At 35.7% G+C, this 21,658-nt stretch overlaps 1 long non-coding RNA gene across 1 annotated transcript in view; it reads right to left on the bottom strand.

The window, feature by feature from the left end:
* The window catches only part of LOC123601502, a 222,646-nt gene that overhangs the window by 54,919 nt on the left and 146,069 nt on the right, over positions 1–21,658 (bottom strand). The window contains exon 5 of the long non-coding RNA XR_006714138.1: positions 13,862–14,047. This is a non-coding gene — a long non-coding RNA (uncharacterized LOC123601502). The remainder of the gene's footprint in view (positions 1–13,861; positions 14,048–21,658) is intronic.

Genomic DNA, 21,658 nt, shown 5'->3' with positions numbered 1-21,658 from the left:
AAAAAATGTGATATAGTTACTGCCTGACAAAAACGAGAAGAGAGTTTTGAAGGATTATAGCATACGCGATTCACGGAATTCTTTCTCAATTCTGACCCCACTGCCTTGTGCTGTTAGCAAATTCATTAGCCAATGATAAATTAACAAAATAACACCTTCAACCATATGACAAGCACAGGGCAAGGAGCCTGAGTGTCAAAGTCTCGGGCCAGGGAACCAATGCTATATTCCAGTTAGGTGAGTTTGTCCCCCTGGTGGCCTCTTCCACCATCTTGGTGTTCTGTCACCCCTAAACTCCAAATACACCCCAATAATCAAGCCCCTGATGATTCACCTTCCTGCTGCTTCTATGACTGCATCCTGCCTTCACCTTGGTTTCACAATAATTTTCTTGGACTATTTAACAGTTTTCCCAGGAATCCACAGGGCCTGCCACGGTATTCCACACTGGCATTCCTCACAACTTATTCCTATCTGTGTATATGTAGATGCTGTCTCTTAGATAGGCATTCATCTATTTACAATAGCTTATGTGGTGCCTATTTGAAATTTTATTGATTTTGGGCCTAATCATCATGGGATGATTCTGGGGTCCTTTCAATCAAGATAAAGGAAACATGATGCCAGATGGAGAAGGGTGATTCATCACCTCCTCCTCTTTTTTCAGTGCTGAAAGAGCAAGTATAAAATGGAAACTTTGTTTTTTGAAGGTTTGTTAGAATTCGTCTTTAAAATTGTCAGTGGAAAAATGTTTTAGTTTATTATGCAATCCAATAGGAAGAAAAAAAAGAAAAGGTAGGAAGTGCTGGAAAGAAAATAAACAACAAAAAGAATCATAGAAAATAAAATGGGGTTAATTAATCAGTCCATCAATTAATCAGATGATAATTTACTGAGTAGCTACAATCAGGTCCAACATTACACAGCAACAAAACAAATTTCCAACCACTGATAAGAGAGAAAAATAAGTGGAATAATGATATAAGACGAGGCAACTGATTTTATTAGGATGGTCAGAAAGCCTCAAAAAACCTGATATTTGAGTTGAAATCTGAATGACTGGAGGTAAAAGCATTCCAGGCTGGTGGATCTTCACAGACTATGTCAGTGTCTCTGGAGATCACAATCTGACTCCACCTTCATTCTACGTCTCTGCTTGTAGAGCCATTTTTCTTATATGTATTCTCCAAAACAAATTAGGTTAAACTGTCCATAGTATTTTCTTAACATTGTTTTAATCTTCTTGGTATCTGTATTTATTTAATACTTTAGGTCTAAAATGACTAGCTTTTTATTCTTTTGTCATACTTCAAAAAGTTTGAATATGTTATTTTATTATCTTTTACATCTTTATTTTTATTAACTCTTATGTTTATTACATCAACTTCAACTTTCCCTCTATTAGCCCTTTCTTATTCTTTGATGGGTTTATTTTGTTTCTAACTCAATATGAAAGCATGGTTCACCGACGTGTAATCTTGTATTATTAATACATTAATATAAGGCTGTACATTTTCTCCCTCCTTATGTGTGGGCCTTTGCAGTCTTCCTGCTCATAGATGTTGTTCCATTGCTATCTTGACTTCAGTAGCCGTATCTGTATATCCTCCTGGAAGCTTTTAAGATTTTATTTGTATTCTTTGTCACTCTGTCTAAATCTATTAGTTTTTGTTTGTTTGTTTGTTTTAACTTATCCTCTTCAGGACAGAGTGGGTTCTTTTCATCAGACTCCTTCTTGAGTACAGATCGCCTGTGGTCTTGTACACACCTATATCCCACGTACTTCCTCTGGGCTGCCAGTAAGTCACATACTGAAACTGCTAGATGCCTCCACGTTTTGCCATCTTTCTTTCACATGCCTCATCTCTCTCCAACCGTGGTGCTTTCTGGCTTACCCCTTCAACAAGATCTTCCAGAACGTAATGCATGCTTCTTCTCAGGACATTCTGGACTTCTGTTTTTAATTTCAACAACAGTTTTCATTTTTGAGATTTATCACTTTTATTCTACTAATAATTACTGCTTTCATTACTGCTTTCATTTACTGCTAATCATTCTTATTGTAGGACTTTGGTCTATTCCTGCATTCTTTCATCCATTTAATGGTAGAACACATAGACGTAAAAAGGTGCTGGCCACCTAGGAAATAATGTCAGCTCTTATGATTAGTGTTTTCATGTTTATGTGAAAGTCCAATTCTGCCTCCTCTATTAGTTAACATTGTTCAAATTGTCTCTCCGATGTTGAGCTTTGTATGTGTCTTGTTTTATTTATTTATTTATTTTTATCTGTTAGACATCTTGACTGTATCTTCATCTTTGGGAATATATTTCCATTTCGACTATGTTTTCTGTTTGTGCAAACTGCTTAGGGAGAATAAAATGTGTCCTGAATTCTGGTATAGTTTCAGAAAAAGCAAGAAGCCAGTACCTTAATGGTATTTTCAGTGCTAGCTTTCTACATATGGGTCCTCCATATTTCTCCCATCCTTTACCATCCACAATACCCTGCTTCTCTTGCCTGATATCACTCACTCATGCTCATGTTTGAAAGCTTACACTAGGAGTTCACGTGCTTGGTTACTACTATTGTGGTCTCTCTGGCGTTATCCACTTCTTAGCATCCATTGTCTCCATGTATACAACAGTACAACAGTCATGGATTTGGTTTTGCCTTTTGCCTTTGTCCTATTTTTTGTGACTTCCCATATCATCCTATATAGTGCCCATCTCTGAGAGATGTCTAACTCTTTTATGATCAGTGAAGTGGTGAAATGTTCCCTTTTTATAAGTGCTTGTTTTTTGGCTGTTTTTTCAAAATTTTTCTAAATCTGGAGTGTAGAGAAGATTGTAGCCTATTCTCAGCCTGCCATCTTCAATGATAATTTAGTACAGAAAATTTTAAAGTTCTTAAAAACCTTTGCAAAACTAATACCTGTAGAATTAAAATTATTCAGGTCATACAATACTACAAGGTATTTGTCAACAAATTTTATGCCACAAATCTAATTTAACTTATTACTATATATATATATATATATATATATATATATATATACATCCGCCCTTTTCCATGGGGAGTATGTTCCAAGACCTCCAGTGGATGCCTGAAACTGCAGATTGTACTGAACCCTATTTACGCTATGTTTTAATTTCCTATACATATGTATCTATGATAAAGTTTAATTCATAAATTAGACACAATAAGAGATGAACAACAATAATAAGATACAATAATTATGACATGTCTTGTAAAATAAATTATGTAAATGTGGCCTCTTAGTCTCAAAATATCTTTTTGGACTATACACAAACTTCTTCTTGTGATGATGTCAGATGATACAATGTCTATTTGACAATATGAAGTGAGGTGAATAATGTAGGCATTGTGATGCAGCAACAGAGTGCTACTGACTTGATGACAGGTCAGAAGGACCATCATCTGCTTCTAGACTTTCAGTGACTGTAGATACCTGAAACCACAGAAAGGGATAGTGCAGATAAAGAGGGTCTGCTATACACAGAATTGAGTATTACTTAACAAAAATAATATACTATAATTAGGTAGTGTTTATACTATAGGTATACTATACTATACTATACTATACTATAGGTAGTGTTTAATACGTAGGTACTATAGATAGTGTTTAATATACTACAATTAGGTAGTCCAGGAATGTTGTCATAATTCAGGAACTATATCAACATAATCCATTCAATCAATACATTAAAAGGAAAAATCATATAACTAGAAATAGATGACAGGGGCACCTGGGTGGCTCAGTCAGTCAAGTGTCCGACTATTGGTTTAGGCTCAGGTCGTGATCTGATGGTTAGTGAATTCAAGCCCCCCAACAGGCTCTGCACTGATACCATGGAGACTGCTTGGGATTCTCTCTTTCTCCCTCTCTCTCAACCCCTCCCCCACCCATTCTTTGTCTGTCTCTGTCTCTCTCTCTCTAATAAAAAAAAAAAAAAAGAAATGGATGACATAAGGTCATTAGATAAAACTTACAGGGATTCTAATGAAAATTTAAATAAAATAGGAATTTTTGGAAGCAAATGGTTTAGTAATTATCACACAGCAAGAAATAATTACTTCATTGAATTTCCATGTATTCAGGGCATAACATTGGCTCTGCTTGTTTCTGTTCAATTTTGTTCCATATATCCTCCTCATTATTGGATCCTGGCTAATGTAGTAGCCTACCTACTCTGAAATCAAGTGTGACTTACAACTGAAATATTTCAGTTTTAACTCATAGAAGTAGAAGAAAATGAATCTTGGCAAAATCATGAAATGGTTCTTAAAGCTTCTGTTGAACATGACATTCAGTGACTCCTTGAACCAAAACAACTTCAACTGCGAGGTACTGGAAGTCAAATGGCCATGGAGAAGGCCATGCATACTCCTTATAGGAAGGACGATGAGAAAATGGGAAGGAAATGCCAATATAAAAAATAACTCTTATGCCAAAACTAACAGCAAATGCTAGCCTTATTTCTATGAAAATGAGGAATAAAACAGAGATGGCTGCAATCAGCCCTACTACTCAACTATTGATAGAGGATCAAGTTAATGCGTTAAGAAAAAAAATGATCAGTTTGAATATTTAAAAAGATACACAGTATTATCCTTCTTTGATAAAGATACTGTGTTTATAAAATCAAAGATACTTTGTCAAACAAAAAGTGATAATTATTAATGTGCCTGGACACAGATGACTTAAAGAAAAAAACATACTTTATAATAGTGGGGAGAACTATATTTCATTCAGAATATAATACATCAACGATGCAGAGTCATTAGGAACAAAAATATAAAATTGCATTAAATTTCTTAAAGGAAGACTAAAAATTGGAATAATGTGCAATTTTATTGAATAAGATTGATTATCACAAATAACTAGAGTTCAAAATGAATACATAAATGAACAGAGAAACACATTATTTATCTGATATATTGCATGTAACTTAACTGATATATCTTATATATTTGCAAGATTATTTGTGCTTCTCTGTCTTCCCAACTTGACTGTAAGTTCCTTGAGTCAGTCCTGCTAACCATTTCAGCCACAACACCTTGCATGATACTCACAAGAGCACAATCAATATTTGTTGATTGGATGAACCACAACATCATTACCATGAACGGTTTGTTGTACAACCTGAGAGTAAGCGCTTCATGTAGTTCTAGCTATGCATTATTAGGCCTATTAGCAGGTTCCTTGACTAATGCTAGATAGAAAATATAGTTGTGGAAAATGTAGTGATGAGTATTCTTTGTTTGAACCCCTCTCCCACTATAATGTCATAAATAATGAGAGGAAGGAAGAAAGGAATACTTGCCTTGAAAAAACATCCTTTCTAATGAAAGTAACAGCCATATACACCGTTGACCCTTGAACAACATGGGGATTAGGGGCACCAAACCTCTACACAGTCAAGAAGCTGAATATAAATTCTGACTCCTCAAAAGCTTAACTACTAATAGTCTATTGTTGACTCAATCAAATAACATAAACCATAACATAATAATGTAAACAGTGGATTAATACGTATATTGTATATGTATTATATACTGTATTCTTACAATAAAGAAAGCCAGAGGAAAGAAAATGTTATGAAGAAAATCATGAAAAAATGCATTTATACTATTGTACCATATCAAAAAAAAATCCACATATTGGTAGACGCGCACAGTTCAAACGTGTGTTCAAGGGCCAGTCGTATAACTAACTGTTATGTAAGATAGAATGATGGGAATGGGAATAGAACGGTTCTAATGTGGTGGACATAAAGTAAGATTAGTAACTGATTTTGTTCTGGGAGAAGGGTCAGTTTTTATCTATTAATCAGATCTATAAATAATGAGTAGAAATTCAATAGTCAAGAATGTTTTGAAAAGCCTATATTAGAAGAATTAAATTTACTATCAATTTAAATCAAAGTATAAACTTAGAAAAATAAATGTAATGAGAAAATGTATCAATACATTTATTAACTCTAAAGTCAGGCATGATTTACAATTAAAATATTTTAGTTCCAACTTTATAACTGGATATACCTTTCATGACTGCCTTTAACATCAATAAACCAAGATGAGAGAAAATTTCTAGGTGCATCATTTTTCTTAGATCTTTTGCATGGCCTCCACTTTGATTTTCCTTTCTGTCGCTCTCTTGGTATATCTATTTCTCTTTTCTCCAACCTCTTTTTCATTTTTAAAATATTCTCACTTGGTAATAAATTATTTGGTATCTCCTTTTTTTCTTATAGTCCATGAGGAGCTACATATAAAGTTAGTAAAGATATTACTATTGATTCCCTTTTAATTGTAGTGTAGATGGGAAATTTCTTGGTATGAATGTGATGGAATTATCACACATACTATTGTTCAGAGAAATAAGGCTCATTTTGTCAAAAAAATAAGGGATTTTATTTTTAAAGGACTACAAATTATATTGCTATTCATTTCCTAAACATCCTAGGCATTCTTATAAATTCTTAAATCTCTATGTATTTAAAAAGACAACTTTAGAAAAGTAGATTCAGTAATTCAATATGGGATACCTTTGAGTAAATACATAATATATGGCTTTTAATACTTTGCAGATTGATCTACATACAATGTATTTGGAAGTGCAGATAACTGCAGAATGGTTGGCATTTTTAAAAGATTATTTTCATATCTTTAAACAGGTTACAGAACTCTGATAAAGAATCAGTTGATGACTATATTCTCATTCCTTGGCCACATTGTGATATTCTTGCAAATTAAAAGAGAAGATAATTTTCAATGAATGAACTAAGAGACATTAGATCTAAGTTTGAGTTTTAATTTCCCACATTTTTAATTAGTAAAAATACAACTTGAATCATTGCCTGCTTAAAACAAATGATGAAAGATATTTTTTTTCTAAAACACATAAAGGCATTTCCTTAATATAAAATTTTCTTTGATTTATAAAGATGGTTTCTGTACAATGTGACAATGCCATATATGATTGTGGTTTTTAAACAATTTATTTTCCATTTTCTATTTTCATAAAATGCAGCATTAGACTTACCTTCTGAGGTGTACTGTCTTTGTATTTTACCCTGCCCCTTTTTTTTCTTACCTGAATTATATAGTACTTCTATATCAACAGCACCATGAACAAGTAGACAGAGTTCAGCTATTGCCTGAGAATTTTAGATTAAAATATTTATGAGATCATTGTGCTTTATAAGATAATAAATGCAATGGCGGACCATTTACTGGCGGCCTGTCCATCTGTTCCTACAATAATTCAAATCTTGAAAGGAATACCATCCTGAGCTGGAAGAAAAAACTACTGTCAGGTGCCAAACCCATGTTTTTCCTTTTATGTGTTAATCTGGCCAGTAATAGCACTTTTACCCAGGGTACCTACTTAGAGAGGGAAAAATAAATCAAAATTTGAAAATGTTTTGTTGTAAGAATGACCAAAGTCAGAATCGAGTTCTTCAGACCTTATTCATTTTTCAAAACAAAATGAAAAGACCAATAATGAGAATGAAAATGAAGTCTAAAATTTAACTAGCATTTAAAGTCTCAACTAAGTTTCAAAATTAGAAACAGTTTTAAAATAGCAGAATTGATTATTCATAGAATATTATAAAAATCACGACACTGCATTTTTTAAAATGTTGAGAAAAGACAGTTTTTCATGAAATTAAGTCATTGGCTTCTGTCAATTCTAGTTAAAATGTATTTCCTACAACTGTGCAAATGTTATATTTGTTGAATAATGACAAAATTCATAGTATTTTGCTGTCTTAGTAACTGATAAAACAACTGCATAGTGTGTGAGAATAATAAATTGATACATATGTACAGATATTTAATTTCAGTTTTCCATGATTGCAAAAGAATATGCTAAAAATAATATGCTAAATTAAAAATGCTAAAATAAGAAAGTACTGCCCTATTGGTTCTAAAATTTCTAACTAATTTTATCACCCAGAGTTCAATCACAGAAACAGAACTCCTGCAATATACACACTGATTACTAGGATTAGATCTTACACAATTTAGGAAGCTGGTTAAATAGACTTTGGGAGGTTGTTGATACCGTCTGGTGCTGAAGTCTAAAGTCAGCTGGGGAGGCAGTAAGGAAAGGAAGAAGGACATCCAATGGGGACAGCAGAGATTAAAAGAAAATTGTGAGGATAGGCGAAATCCACGTGGACAGACTGGACCTTGTGTGGATCTCCAACTGCCTCTAAGCCTCTAAATACGATGATGAGGCTGTCCTGCAGATGAAGCTGGCATCCTTGGCTCTGAGGAGAACAAACACCTGGTCCAGGAGTCGCAAAGGTAAAAGAGGAGACGAGCAGGAACTGGAGTTGCCATGGGTCAAATGCTGGCCCACATCTGAAAAGGTAAGTGATAACAGCAGGTAAGGGATAACACGTGTGAACTGCCTCGTGCCTACTGACCTAGTCTAACCTCATGTGTGGGAAAAGAATACAACTACTATTTCACTACTGTCTTCCAATTTTCATTAACAAAATCTGGCTCAGACTAAACCCAGAATGATAAAGGGAAGGGATTTCTGAGAAATGTAGTTCTAGCTATGCTAAATTGACACAATATAATTTCAGTACAATTCACCGTTGTCAACTTGACATTTACACACACTTTTATTAGTCATACTTAAAATAATTTCTAAGTAAAACAATAGCACAATTCCGCTTCCATATAACATAAGGCAACTGTCCCTTATACAATCCTCTCCCCAAAATGAGACACAAAGTCCCTTTATCCATCCTTAGGTGATGTTCATTCCTCTTCTACCTCAGGCACATTCCTCTTTGATATCTTATAAATCAAACTATGATACAATATTAACTACTATTAATACTTCTTATTTTAGATGCTAGGCAAATGTAAGAGGAAAAGATTTAAAAAGTTAACATATATACAAGTAAGTATATGCATATCAAAATGAGAAATACTATCCATAACTATTATAGTTCTCATTTCTGCCATTGGTCATGTGATCATAATTGTTATTTATAATTACATTGTTTTCCCACTTTTTGCTTCAGCAAGCACCTTGTCCAGTTATGATTTTAGTTGAGGTCATGAGTGTCCCTCTTGTATTTGATTGTTTTCATTTTCCAGTGACTTTAATCACTGGGTACGGAAGTACTAAGAGGGGCCCCAGAGGATCTCCTACATTCTAGACCCCATTACAGCCAAATTTCTCAGATAATCAGAATCAACCATCTCAGACAGAACACCATTACTCTCTTTGCCTATTGATTCACTAATATGAGGAACCCAAAGAAGCCAAGTGGTAGTTAAATTTTGATTTAATGGAAGTATTGATGTAGGCCTAGGTTTAAATATTTCTCCCTTGGGGAAAATCAAGACAAGCAAGTCGAGAGGTGTTGAGTATAGGCAACAATAATGATGTTAGTGGATCTCAGTGTAATAGTGAGAAGTCACTCCTATTTCACTCCTTGTTTTCTGGATTTGTGAATACTAATTATGAGAGAAAGAGCAGCATATGACGGCTGCTGCTGTAGACCATTTGTCGCATCGTAGAGGACAATACCCAAACCCCACAAGGTTTAGTCATCCAGTTGGCATCTCAGAAGGCCATGGCATCATTGTATCAGGGCAGTTGCTTCAGAGTGATGGGGGATCATGAGAACAATACATTTCATAAGCATCTCTGCACTTCTGTTCTATAAAACAAATCTCTTGATCAGGAACTATGTTGTATGAAAAGAGGTACTCCTTAAGATCACAGATGGGATTTGGGAGAAGGATTGCAGGCAAGAAAAGCAAATCCTTATGTACAATAAATGTCTCTTCATTTGAGAACAAAGCCCTGCTCATCTCTTGATGGAAGAATGTAGGTGGGTGCCCTGGAGAAGCCCTACTGGAGAGTGTTTTTCTGTAGATGTACTTGATAGACACTATCTTGCCACCCATCCCTTCACTGTCCTCATTCCTCATGCATTAAAAATATCTTTTTTATGAACTCTGTGCTTATCTGCTACAGGCATTGATGCCTTTGTAAAATCCTGATCTTTTTTGTTCATGACATCTCAGTGGAGGCTTTAGAAATGATTATGACTCATATTAGAGCAGATAGCAGACAGCATGAGAGGGAGAAAGCTGTAAAAATTATATTTTCATGTAAATTTCTTCAGCAGCATAAATTTATCTTTATTATTTGCTTAAAAAATAAATCAATATCTGCCCATTCTGGGTTTAATTTGAGTGCTTTGAATCTGACACTGGATTCTTTTAGGTGTGCCAAATCCTATCTTCTCCCTAGTATGGTCTAAATTGTATCCCCCAAATGTCATGTTGAAGTCCTGACTCCCAGTACCTCAGAATGTAACTTTATTTAGACATGTGGTCTTTAAAGAGGTGATTAAGTCAAAATGAGGTCTTTAGGCTGGACTCTAGTCCAATATGACTGGTGTTCTTATAAGAGAAGGAAATTTAGAGACAAAATGATGAGATGAACACATGCAGAAGGACAACAATGTGAAGACACAGTGAGGAGACAGTCATCTGTAAGCCAAGAAGAAAGGTCTCAGGAGAAATCAAACCTGCCAATACCTTGATCTTGGACTTGTAGACTCCAGAACTGTGAGGAAATACATTTCCGTTCTTTATGCTACCCAGTCCATGGCATCGTGTTATGGAAGCCCTAGGAAACAAATATACTACCCAACTGGTAATGAACGTTTTATGTGCATGTTTTCCTGCTTGCAAGGTCATAAACTACTGGAAATAGTTACTGTGTCTTTTCACTTTGCATCATCATCACAGCAACATGTGGGACACAGTAGTTCCTTGATAAATATTTAATAATAGAAGGAAAAGAATTCTTAGATTTTGAAGCAACAATTATTTTAAGTGATAAGTATCTATTTTAAACTTGGAACAACATAACCATGAAAATTTGGAAGTTATTATATTTTTGGAGCATGCCTCTTTCATTTAAAAAGATTGACAAAGGGACGCCTACATGGCTTAGTTGCTCAAGCATCCAGCTCTTGATCTCAGCTCAGGTCATGATCTCACAGTTCATGGGATCAAGCCCAGCATCAAGCTCTGTGCTGATAGCGTGGAGCCTGCTTGGGATTCTCTCTCTCCCTCTCTCTCTGTCCTTCCCACCCCCCCCCACAAAACAAATAAATAAAATTTTTAAAAATTTGCAAAATGTTATATGAAAATAATAATATAAATCCATGAAGGCTTTACAAGCGACATTTGGGAGAAGTAATGAGAATCAAACAAATGGTGCTTCTTTAGATGTGTTTGTAAAGAAGTCACAAAGCAGTTACATGTCTTTCTCTTTTCAGTCTACATTCAATCCTTCACTCATTCAGCAAACAATTATTAAGGGACTGCTTACCTGTGTGTTGGTTACTAGGACTGGAGAGATAAAGGAATGGCCATTCTTTCAAGAAATAAATTATTTTATTTTGCTGAGTAATGATTTGGTGAGTTTACATACATTAACAAAAAAAGTCTATTGAAACTATTTCAAGGCAAAGCCCTATAGCCAGTAAAGGCATCTTAAATACTCCATACACTGATAATAAAAGAGACCTGAATTCACCTGAAAGTTCTAATGCCCAACTGAATTTACTCACTGCCTTGCCCCCCAAAATAGGATCCAGATGACGGAGAGTGGTGGTTGGTGGTGGAGGATAATTTCTACAGGTTTTCCTCTTGAACTCTGCTGTCCAGCCAGGCAACAGTGTTGTCTAAGAGCAGCATCACATTTTTCGACTGAAAATCACAGCAGACGTCACTTGGTACAGTACAACATGCTATCCGGCCACATTAGCAAGACTACAGTGAATTTTTAGCAATATATTCTCTTCAAATCTTGTAAATTACATCTTCAAAATGTCTTCCTCATTAATTTGCTCTTCTTTAACAACCATATCACGTTGATTAGCTTTTTTAATTCCACTGTCTTGTAATAAAGTTCATCGTCCGTGCCACCATTTGGTTCTCTCGCCAAAACACAGATCTGATTATCTCATTTCCTGGCTCGAATCTTTCCAGGTCTCATTCTTGTCTACAGGATGCCAAACAAACTTCTCGGCAAAGCAAACCAGACCCTTCATATTCTAGCACCCCAGATTCTGTGTTCTTGCTCCAAACTTTCTCTAACACATTGGGTAAGTAGCCACTGACAGAACACAATGTGCTCTCTTGCATCCCTTTGCCAATGCATCACTACGGCCAGAACTGTATGTGCTCTACTTCATCTGCTTATAAATATATACTCATCCTAACTTCATTCTGCAAAACATTTAGTAAACATGAGGTCTTAAGTATTGCACCAGAAATGAAGGATAAAAGATGATTAGAACATGTTTCCTACATTCCAAGATAGTACTAGGGAAAATATGCATGTAAATAAATATAACTTTGCAGAAACAGTTTTAACAAATACAATAAAATAAGGTATGAGAAGAGGAAGAACGATGGAAAGTTAAAAGGAAGGGACTTTGGAGCTAGAATTTAAAACGATGTCAGAGGGGGCGCCTGGGTGACTCAGCCGGTTAAGCCTCTGACTTCGGCTCAGGTCATGTTCTTGTGGTTTGTGAGTTTGAGCCCCAAGTTGGGCTCTGTGCTGACAGCTCGGAGCCTGGAGCCTGCTTCGGATTCTGTTGTCTCCCTCTCTCTCTCGCTCTTTCTCTCTCTCTCTGCCCCTCCCCCACTCGTGCTCGCTTGCTCACTCGCTCTCAAAAATAAATAAACACTAAAAAAAAAATAAAACGATGTAAGAGGCACACATGTGAGGACAGGTGGAGGTTGGAAAGGACACAACAGGCAGAGGAAACAGAATACACAAAAGCATTGAGATGAACAGCAGGAAGTGGGCAAATCTGGCTTGATCTTCCCGAAGATAAATGTGCAGAAACAAAGGCGGATAAAAGAGATACAGATTCAGCTTTGTATTGTAAATACATTAATATCTCTTCTTTTTTTCACCCGCAGTGTTCTTTAGATATAGTATGTGAGTGAAAAATTAAGTTCTATGTCAAAGCCTTCCCATCTCAAATCAGACACCAAGGCACCTTTATGTTCATATCTGTTATTTATTTAACTGTTATTTACAACATGTATGTATGTTTATAAACATGTGTGTGCTTTTTTTCTAAAGTTCACTTATTTGTTTTGAGATAGAGTGTGTGAGCAGGGGAGGGGCAAAGAGAGAGGGAGAGAGAATCTGTCAGCACAGAGCCCCATGGGGGGTTTGAACTCACAAACTGTGAGATCATGACCTGAACTGAAATCGAGAGCCAGACGTTTAACTGGCTGAGTCACTCTGGTGCCCCAAAATGTATGCGCTTTTAATATAGAATTTTTCTCATTACAGACTGTTTCAAAATACTATTCAAACATGAGACCAAACAGCTTGGGAAAATATCTGATAGCTAAATATTTTGTAAGTATTTTAGCACATCTCTAATTGTTTTTTGCCTGATCACACTTAGTTGCATGAATTTCAAAAATAAAGAAAGTGGAAATAATGTATAATGGCTGATCTGAATTTCTAATTATAAACTATTTTAATACCAGGAGGGCTGACTTTTAGGGGAATATTATAAAGGCAAACAGGAAGTAGTTCCACTTATTAGAGTTCTTGTGAAGTTTGTCTAAAACAAATATAATTGATGCTCTTTTGGAAGGACAAAAATGAATGTTCTGTACGTAGGAATTGTAATTATGGCTAAACAGTTGACAGGTCATAAAATAATATATTCATTACATAAAGTTGCAATAAAATATTAATTTCAAGTCCAGCAATCTGTCTTTATGTAGAACGTATCTGATTACTCACCAAATGTTCTTGTCAGATGAGCAAAGTTTTTTTTTTCCAACTCACAAATTACCATCAGTTAAAGGCTTTTCACCGAAACCTCTCAAGATGCAAGTCCAATATGCAGATTTCTTATTACAGCTACTGAGTAGAAACAGAAGTCTCCAGTTCCTTCATTTTTCTCATACTTAAAAGTTGAAAGAGCACCTGAAAAATTATGAAAAACAAGAAGTTGAACTCAAGAGTTCAAGAAAAATTCAACAGTAGTTAGAAATTGAGCTCTGATCCTTTTATGACTATTTGAAACTGATGATAAACTTTCCTTTTATCTGTTTAATCTTTGAGACATGAACTGACCACAAGCCTCCTCTCCAGACCCATCTGTCTCCAACTCCCCTTGCACTTAACATTTGCCAGCCACAATGACCTTCCTTTCATGCCTTAAGTCTGTCACCATTTCTGAGACTTTCACAACCTCTTTCCTCTGTCCAGGTGCACTGTTTCTCTTCTTCTCCCCTTTTATTAAGTAGCCACAACTCAGCTCATGTGCCTCAACCTCAGTATCCCTTCTTGGCTGGCACCTTCTCTGGATTAGATCCCCTCTTTGCATTACTCACAGCACAAAGTATTACTTGTTCTGTTCCTTGTTCATACATTGACAGCATGGCAGAGAGGTTCAAGAGTGTATGTTCTGAAGTCAGAACACAAGGGTTTAAATTCCAGCCATGCTGTTTATAAATTGTGTAAGGATGGTAGGGGTAAAGTTTAGGGCATAATATACACACACCTATGCTTCTAGAGACAATATATCTAGGATCAAAGCCTTAGTCTTCCATTTACTGGCCTGTGACATCTTGGGTAAGTCATTAACTTCCATGGGCCTTGGTTTCAGCAGCTATAAAATATGGTTGTTAATACTGTACCTAACTTACAGTACCTGTCAGATAAATGTCAAGTATCATATAAGATATATGAAATTCTTACATAGGCAAGGATGCAGTTTAATACCTGGCATATATTAAGCAATCAATAGCTTTTTTGATATATTTGTTATATTTGTGATAAAATATATACCCCATTATAAATATATCACCAGTTGTGTGTTTGTTAAATGTTTGCTCCCCAGCTACACAGGAAGATTCATGAAGATAACAATGATATCCATTTATTGGGTAGTGTATTCCCAAGACCTAACCCAGCATCTGGTATACAGAACATGTTGAATAAATATAGCTAGTCAATAAATAAATACACCTCTCCTTTCAAGTGAAAGTTATGAAATCAACTAACCTGCAGTAACTTGTTGGTGCTCTTGTGAGATTTCAATTAAGCAACGTATATTAAAAACACCTACCACACTGCCAGAACTACAGTGAGTATTCAACAAATGTAATTTGTTTCTCTTCTTCTCAGGTCACTAAGAACACCTGTATCTCTTCAGGGCACCACATTTGTGATGTCTGTCAATAATATGCATCTTCACTGTGTCATTAGGACAACTTCCAGAACATGAAATACTGTTCTTTTATAACTTTAACTAGTTATGGTAGTTTCCTTGGGAAAATGGTTGATGGAGCTCCTTACACTATAATTCCAGAAGTTTTCCTTAAACTGATTTTTACAATTTGCTCTTTCTGTAGCTCTTTGGGCCACCGTGGAAAGTCACACTGAAAAGTAAGACTAGACCAGGTGATCTCTATCACATATTTGCACGTATTCCCTGTGGAAGGGACAGTAAATTCTCAGCAATCATTGGAAGAACATGAATGTCCCCAAATGACATTGTGTAAGCATGCAATCACACACACACACACACACACACACACACACGAGTCCTAACTGAACTAAAATTTATGTAACTCTTCATTTCGCTGACATTTTTAATAGCTGCTGTTCTAACCAAGACTTTAAAATCGTTTTAAGTCATAAGATGCTGAATGTGGACAGCTGCACTTGTCTCTTCCTATATTTGAAATTCAAGGGCCATAGAGCTTCATCGAGAAAAAGCACTGGGAAAGTTTTTATCTCTAGCATGTTGAGGGACAGGTTAGAAGATGCACTTGCACCATTAGGAAACCACAGGAGGCCCTGAAAGCCTGTCTCATCTTTGACCTCTGCTGGTGGAACAATTCCTGGTCGTGAGCCCCTTCCTCCACGGGTATGCTGTCAATTTGTCTAGTTCCTTCAATTTGATGACTTACCCTCTCCTGCAGATTCACTTATCAACGACTGGTCAAACTTGACTTGCTGGTTTATAGATGTTTTCTGAACATTATTTGAGATGGGTCAACAATTATGCTCCAAATTTAATGACTGGCAGTCACAGGGTTAGATCACTATAAGGATAGTTCATAGACTATCCCTCTGTCACTTAAAATTTACTTCAGTATCGATATGTGGTTGACATTTACTAAGCAATGTTTAATAGGAGCCAGATGCTTTACTGAGTGATTTGTATACATGCTGTTTAACTATAATAACCTTGAGACACTGGTATGGTGAAATGATGTAGAAATTTTTGTGGTGATGGTTACACAACTATGTAAATATACTAAAAACTATTGTACAATTTAATAGCATGAGTTATATGTCTGTGAATTATTAATAAAGCTGTTATAAAATCAGTTTGAGTTATTTTTTCTTTTCTGCCTCTGCTGGACAGAGAATCCATAAACATTCTAGCACAATGCTATTCTCTCTGGATCTTCATGCTTACTATACCTTTATACCCTTCATTCTCCCACTTAAAACAGATGGACACTTTCACCAATAACTTACTCACATGTTTTTGCTTCTGAGATTGTTTTTACCTATTTTTCTCTCTGAATGAATACTTTTCTTGCACATATCCATATCCCTGAATCATCTAGTCATGTCACAGAAATTGAGAATCTACTATGTCCTCAGCACCAAGCAAGGCACTGGAGACATTTTTTAATAAAAATACACAAGTAATAGAACATATTTTTAAAAAATCCTTTTCACCCTGTTAGAAGGGAATTTCCCTCTCCTTTGGAATTCTCTAGCACTTTACTGAAGCATCCCATAGCTTGTATTATTCTCTGCCATGCCTAATGATTGTTTGCATCTCTTATGAAACTTCCTAGCTATTCTGTAGACTTCTGGTACAGAGACTCACATCTAATTGTACATTTCTCAAGCCACATGATGCTCTAGGTGGAATATTACGACTCCTAGTTAAGATGTGCTTCATAAGCAGCATATACTTCTCTATACTGACTTACTTTCAATTGCTCCATTTACATGTAAAATAATTAAAGATAAAGCTAAGTTCGTAACTATCAACTTTTTGCTTATTTTATACTAGGCCAAACTATTTTAGGTTAATTTTTATTACTTTTGCCTTCTTTTGAATAATGAAATGTTTCCCCCTCTATTAATTTCTTTGCTATAAAATCTGTTTCAATTTTTTACTAGTGGCTCTAAATATTATTACAGTATAAATCTTTACTTATTAAATCCAATAAAAATTTTACTTTTTTCTTTGCTAATGCTAAAAAATTAAAACATTTTAACTTTATTTACCTCTCCTTCTATGTCTTATTATTGTTAACATATATAAAAGGTATACATGCATTTAAAACACACAAGACTGGGCACCTGGATGGCTCAGTCAGAAGAGCAGGCAACTCTTGATCTTGGGGTTGTGTGTTCGAGCCCCACGCTGGATGTAGAGATTACTTAAAAATAAAATATTAAAAAAATAAAATATATAAGACATTACCATTTGTGAAGAAAAATAAGACTCAGTTCTTCCTCCCGTTTTTTTTTTTGTTTGTTTGTTTGTTTTTTGTTTTTTTTTTGTTTTTTTTTTTTTTTATTCTTACACTAAAACCATACTCGGCACTTCTGAAACCAGATGTACGGGGTTTTTTTTTCCCACACCAAGCAATTCTCTGTGGCACCAACTGGGTGTTCTACAATTTAAATTAATTCTGACACTCTCATCCTCGACATAGCATCACTCCAGAGCTCAGGTCCACAAGACAGCCTCCCCCTACTTCATATGCCAATTGTCAAGGCCAGGTGTTACCTGTGCTTATGACCAATCACTTATAAATCACAGATTCCAAGGGCCATTTCTTTGGATTCGATTAATTGGCTAGAGTGGCTCACAGAACTCAGGAAAGCAGTTGTCTTATTGTTTACCAGTTTATTATAAAAGGATATGATAAAGGATACAGATGAGTATCCAGATGAAAGGGACATATGGGGCAAGTATGTGGGAAGAAGCTTAGAGTTTCCATGCAGTCTCCAGGAGCACCACTCTCAACCCTTCACAAGTTCAGCAACCAGGATTCTCTCCAAACTCCATACTTTGGGAATTTTTATAGAGGCTTTATCGTGGACACATGATCAATCATTAATTCTTTCCAGCCCTTCTCCAGAGAATGGGCTAGGGTTGGGCTAAAAGTCCCAAGCTTCTAATCATGACTTCTGGTGACCCAGTCTCCATCCAGGAGCCCACCAAGACACATGTCATTAGAACCAAAGATGCTGCTACCATCTAGGAAATTTCAAAGGCTTTAGTTCAGTGTCATGAACCAAGGTCAAAGACCTAATATTAGAAAAAACGATGCGCCTAGTGCTCTTATCACTTAGGAAATCGCAAGGGCTTTAAAATCTCTGTGTTAGGAAGAAAGGGAAGAAATCAATTATATATTTTCCATTATTTAAAACTAATTTTTTAACAGTTTTAATATTTGGCCTATGTATTTACATTTGCCAACACATTTGCACTATCCTTTTTCTATATCCCTTCTACAATATGTGTTTTTCTCCAGGACCATTTTCTTTCTGCCTCAAGAGCTCTCTTTAATATTTCCTTCAGTCCTGGTTTACTAACAAAAATTATCAGTTTTCATAGGTCTGGAGACACTTTTATTTTGTCTTCATTTTAAAGGATCATTTTGCTTTGTACAAAATTTACATTGAGTTATTTTCTTCTGACATTTTTATTTTTTTAATGTTTATTTATTTATTTGGAGAGGAGGGGAAAGGCTAAGAGACAGAGGGAGAGAGAGAATCACAAGCAGGCTCCACGTTCAGCATGGACCCCAATGCAGGGCTCAATCCCATAACTATGAGGTCATGATTTGAGACAAAACCAAGAGTTGGAGGCTTAACCAAGTGAGCCACCCAGGCAACCCTCTTCTGACACTTTTAATATGTTATTCCAATGACTTCCTGTTGCCATAATTTCTGTTAGAGGGTCAGCTTAAGGTCTCACCGTTCTTCTTTTAACATCATGTGTTCCCCCAACCCACTCTCACCCCCATCATGATTACTCTTAACAATTGTTTATCTTTGTTTCTCAATGATCTTCTGTGTTGCACCTATGTATTATAGTCTTTGTATTGTTAGTCTTCAACTTCACAGAACTTCCAGAAAAAAATGTTTAGTCATTATCTCCTCAATATTATTTCTGCTCTGCTTTTTTCCAGTCTTATGAGGGGAATCCATTTAGACATTTGTTAGATCTTTACACTTTTACTCACATATCTCTTAAACTCACTTTTATGTTTTCCTTTATTTTTTTTATCTCCGTGCTTCAGTTAGGCATTTTGTATCAATAATTCTTTTTGTTCACTTTTTCTGATCTGTGCTGCATTTATCCTTCTGTCAAAAAAATTATCTTTATTTCATATGATGTGTCTTTTAACTTTAGAATTTACGCTTTATTCCTTATTTGAGATTCTGATTCTTCATCTTTTATTGTACAGTAAAACTCTGGTTTGCGAGCATAATTCGTTCTGGAAACATACCTGTAATCCAAAGCACCTGTATATCAAAGCAAATTTCCCCATAAGAAATAATGGAAACTCAGATGATTTGTTCCACAACACAAAAGTATTCATAAAAAATGATTACAATACTGTAATACAAAATATAAAGAAAAATAAACAAATTAACCTGCATTTACCCTTGAAAATCTTCATGACTGGTGTGAAGGAGACAAGAGACGGGGTTTATTGTGTCAGACGACTTTCACTATCACTAACAGTATCATGCTCTCTATTGGCTCAATAGAATCCTTTTCTTTTCATGCAACTTTAACATGGAACCTATCCAATGACACTTGCTTTTGCCTCCTTTAGAAGATTTTGTGAAAGTGTGAGATTGCATTGTTGTAAAACAGATTCATCACTCACACTGCTACAGCTTTATTTATGTAATATTTTCCTACAAAATTTTGCACTGTTTCCCCATTTACACACCTCCCTAATCTTATCGGAAGTGAGGGATTCCTCCACCTCTTTTCCTCCTCCTCTGCAGATGAGATGCAGAAGTAGACTCCTTATAAAATCTTGCAATTTCAGACACTTGCCCACATCACTCGTACTTCTCAATTATTTCCTTCTTAACTTCGACTTTAATCATCTCTTTCTTCTTAGTGCCTTTCTTTTCAACCTTTTTCTGCATGGGAGCCATGGTATACACTCACACGGATATTGACTACAGTACAATATTAATAAGCTTTTGTCATATAATGTATTTAATGTAACTGGCAATAAGGAAGCAGAGGAAAGGGTCTATATCTGCAGGCAGCCTAACCCAGAATGAAGCAAAGCATTCTTAAGCTCACTCATATGAAAAGCAAACGACTGTCCATAGGTGCTTTGAAGTGACAAAAAATGTACTAGTGCCAGTTGTGGGCACCTTCCGGTGTTCTGAAAAATCACTGATTTCTGCCAAGCGCAGCATCCTGAGACCAAGCATCTGAGCATGGGAGATGATCACCCACAATCCCACAGTGATGGGGGGAGAGAGAGAGAGAGAGAGCGAGAGAGAGCGAGCATTGGCTCAGTTGTGATCACGTGAACTTTTGGCATTATGTACTACCTGTATTGCAAGACATTGCTCATTTATCAAGTTAAAATGTATTAGAAATATTTGCTTGTCTTGCAGAACACTCACAGAACAAGTCATTTGCAATCCAAGGTGTTACTGTATTTATTTCTATTCATTCCTATGGCCAAATTTATTTTAAATTCCTTGCCATCCATCACCTAAACTTACATCATTTTTAGTTGTTTTCATTGTTTGTTTTTAAACTTGGTTTTCATTTATGTTCCCTGTGTTTTGTAATATATGGTAATTTTTGATTACCAGAAATGGTATATAAAACAATAACAGAGGCTACAGATATTATACTCTTCCATAAAGGGTTTGCAACTCTCTCTGCTAGGCTAACAGAGTGGTGGAAGATTATGACCATCAACTCAGGAATGTGATGAGGCAAGGACTGTTCACAGTACTATAAGCATCATTCTACCACTGACTTGTCCAGAGTCATCTACAATATTGCAATGACAGCCCGGGGCAGTCTATAAGTTTCCACCTCAGAATAGGCTGCAACCTCTAATTTGTATCTCATGATTTTGCTGAAATTCTATTTGGTATGTTGGTAGAATTATGTTTAATTTCTTAGTATCCATAAAATATAGCCCAGATTTCGGCAAATGTCCTGAGCATAAACCCAAGCATGCGCCAAGGCCAAGGTCTTCAAAAAGCACTGCTTTTTTTTTTTCCTTTGGCCCTTTCAACATTCCTAAACAAATACAAAATTTGAATCTCAACTGCTTGGAGTAAGCAGAATTGGCAAATCCCCCTGGGGAAAAGTGGCTACAGAATTAAGTGTACCTCTTTAAGATTCTTGCCACGATGGTGACTTAGTTGCCTCAGTTTCTATTTCTTCAGCATCTAACCATTATACTCATATAAATAATGTCTCTGTTTCATCCATTTTTTGCTGTTCTTGGTGGGAGTTATAGTATATGACTAGCTTGGTCCATC

This window comes from Leopardus geoffroyi, chromosome D1, assembly GCF_018350155.1.
Source record: "Leopardus geoffroyi isolate Oge1 chromosome D1, O.geoffroyi_Oge1_pat1.0, whole genome shotgun sequence".
Taxonomy (NCBI): domain Eukaryota; kingdom Metazoa; phylum Chordata; class Mammalia; order Carnivora; family Felidae; genus Leopardus; species Leopardus geoffroyi.
The sequence above is the reverse complement of the archived record's forward strand: the minus strand, read 5'-3'. Positions and strand labels throughout refer to the sequence as shown.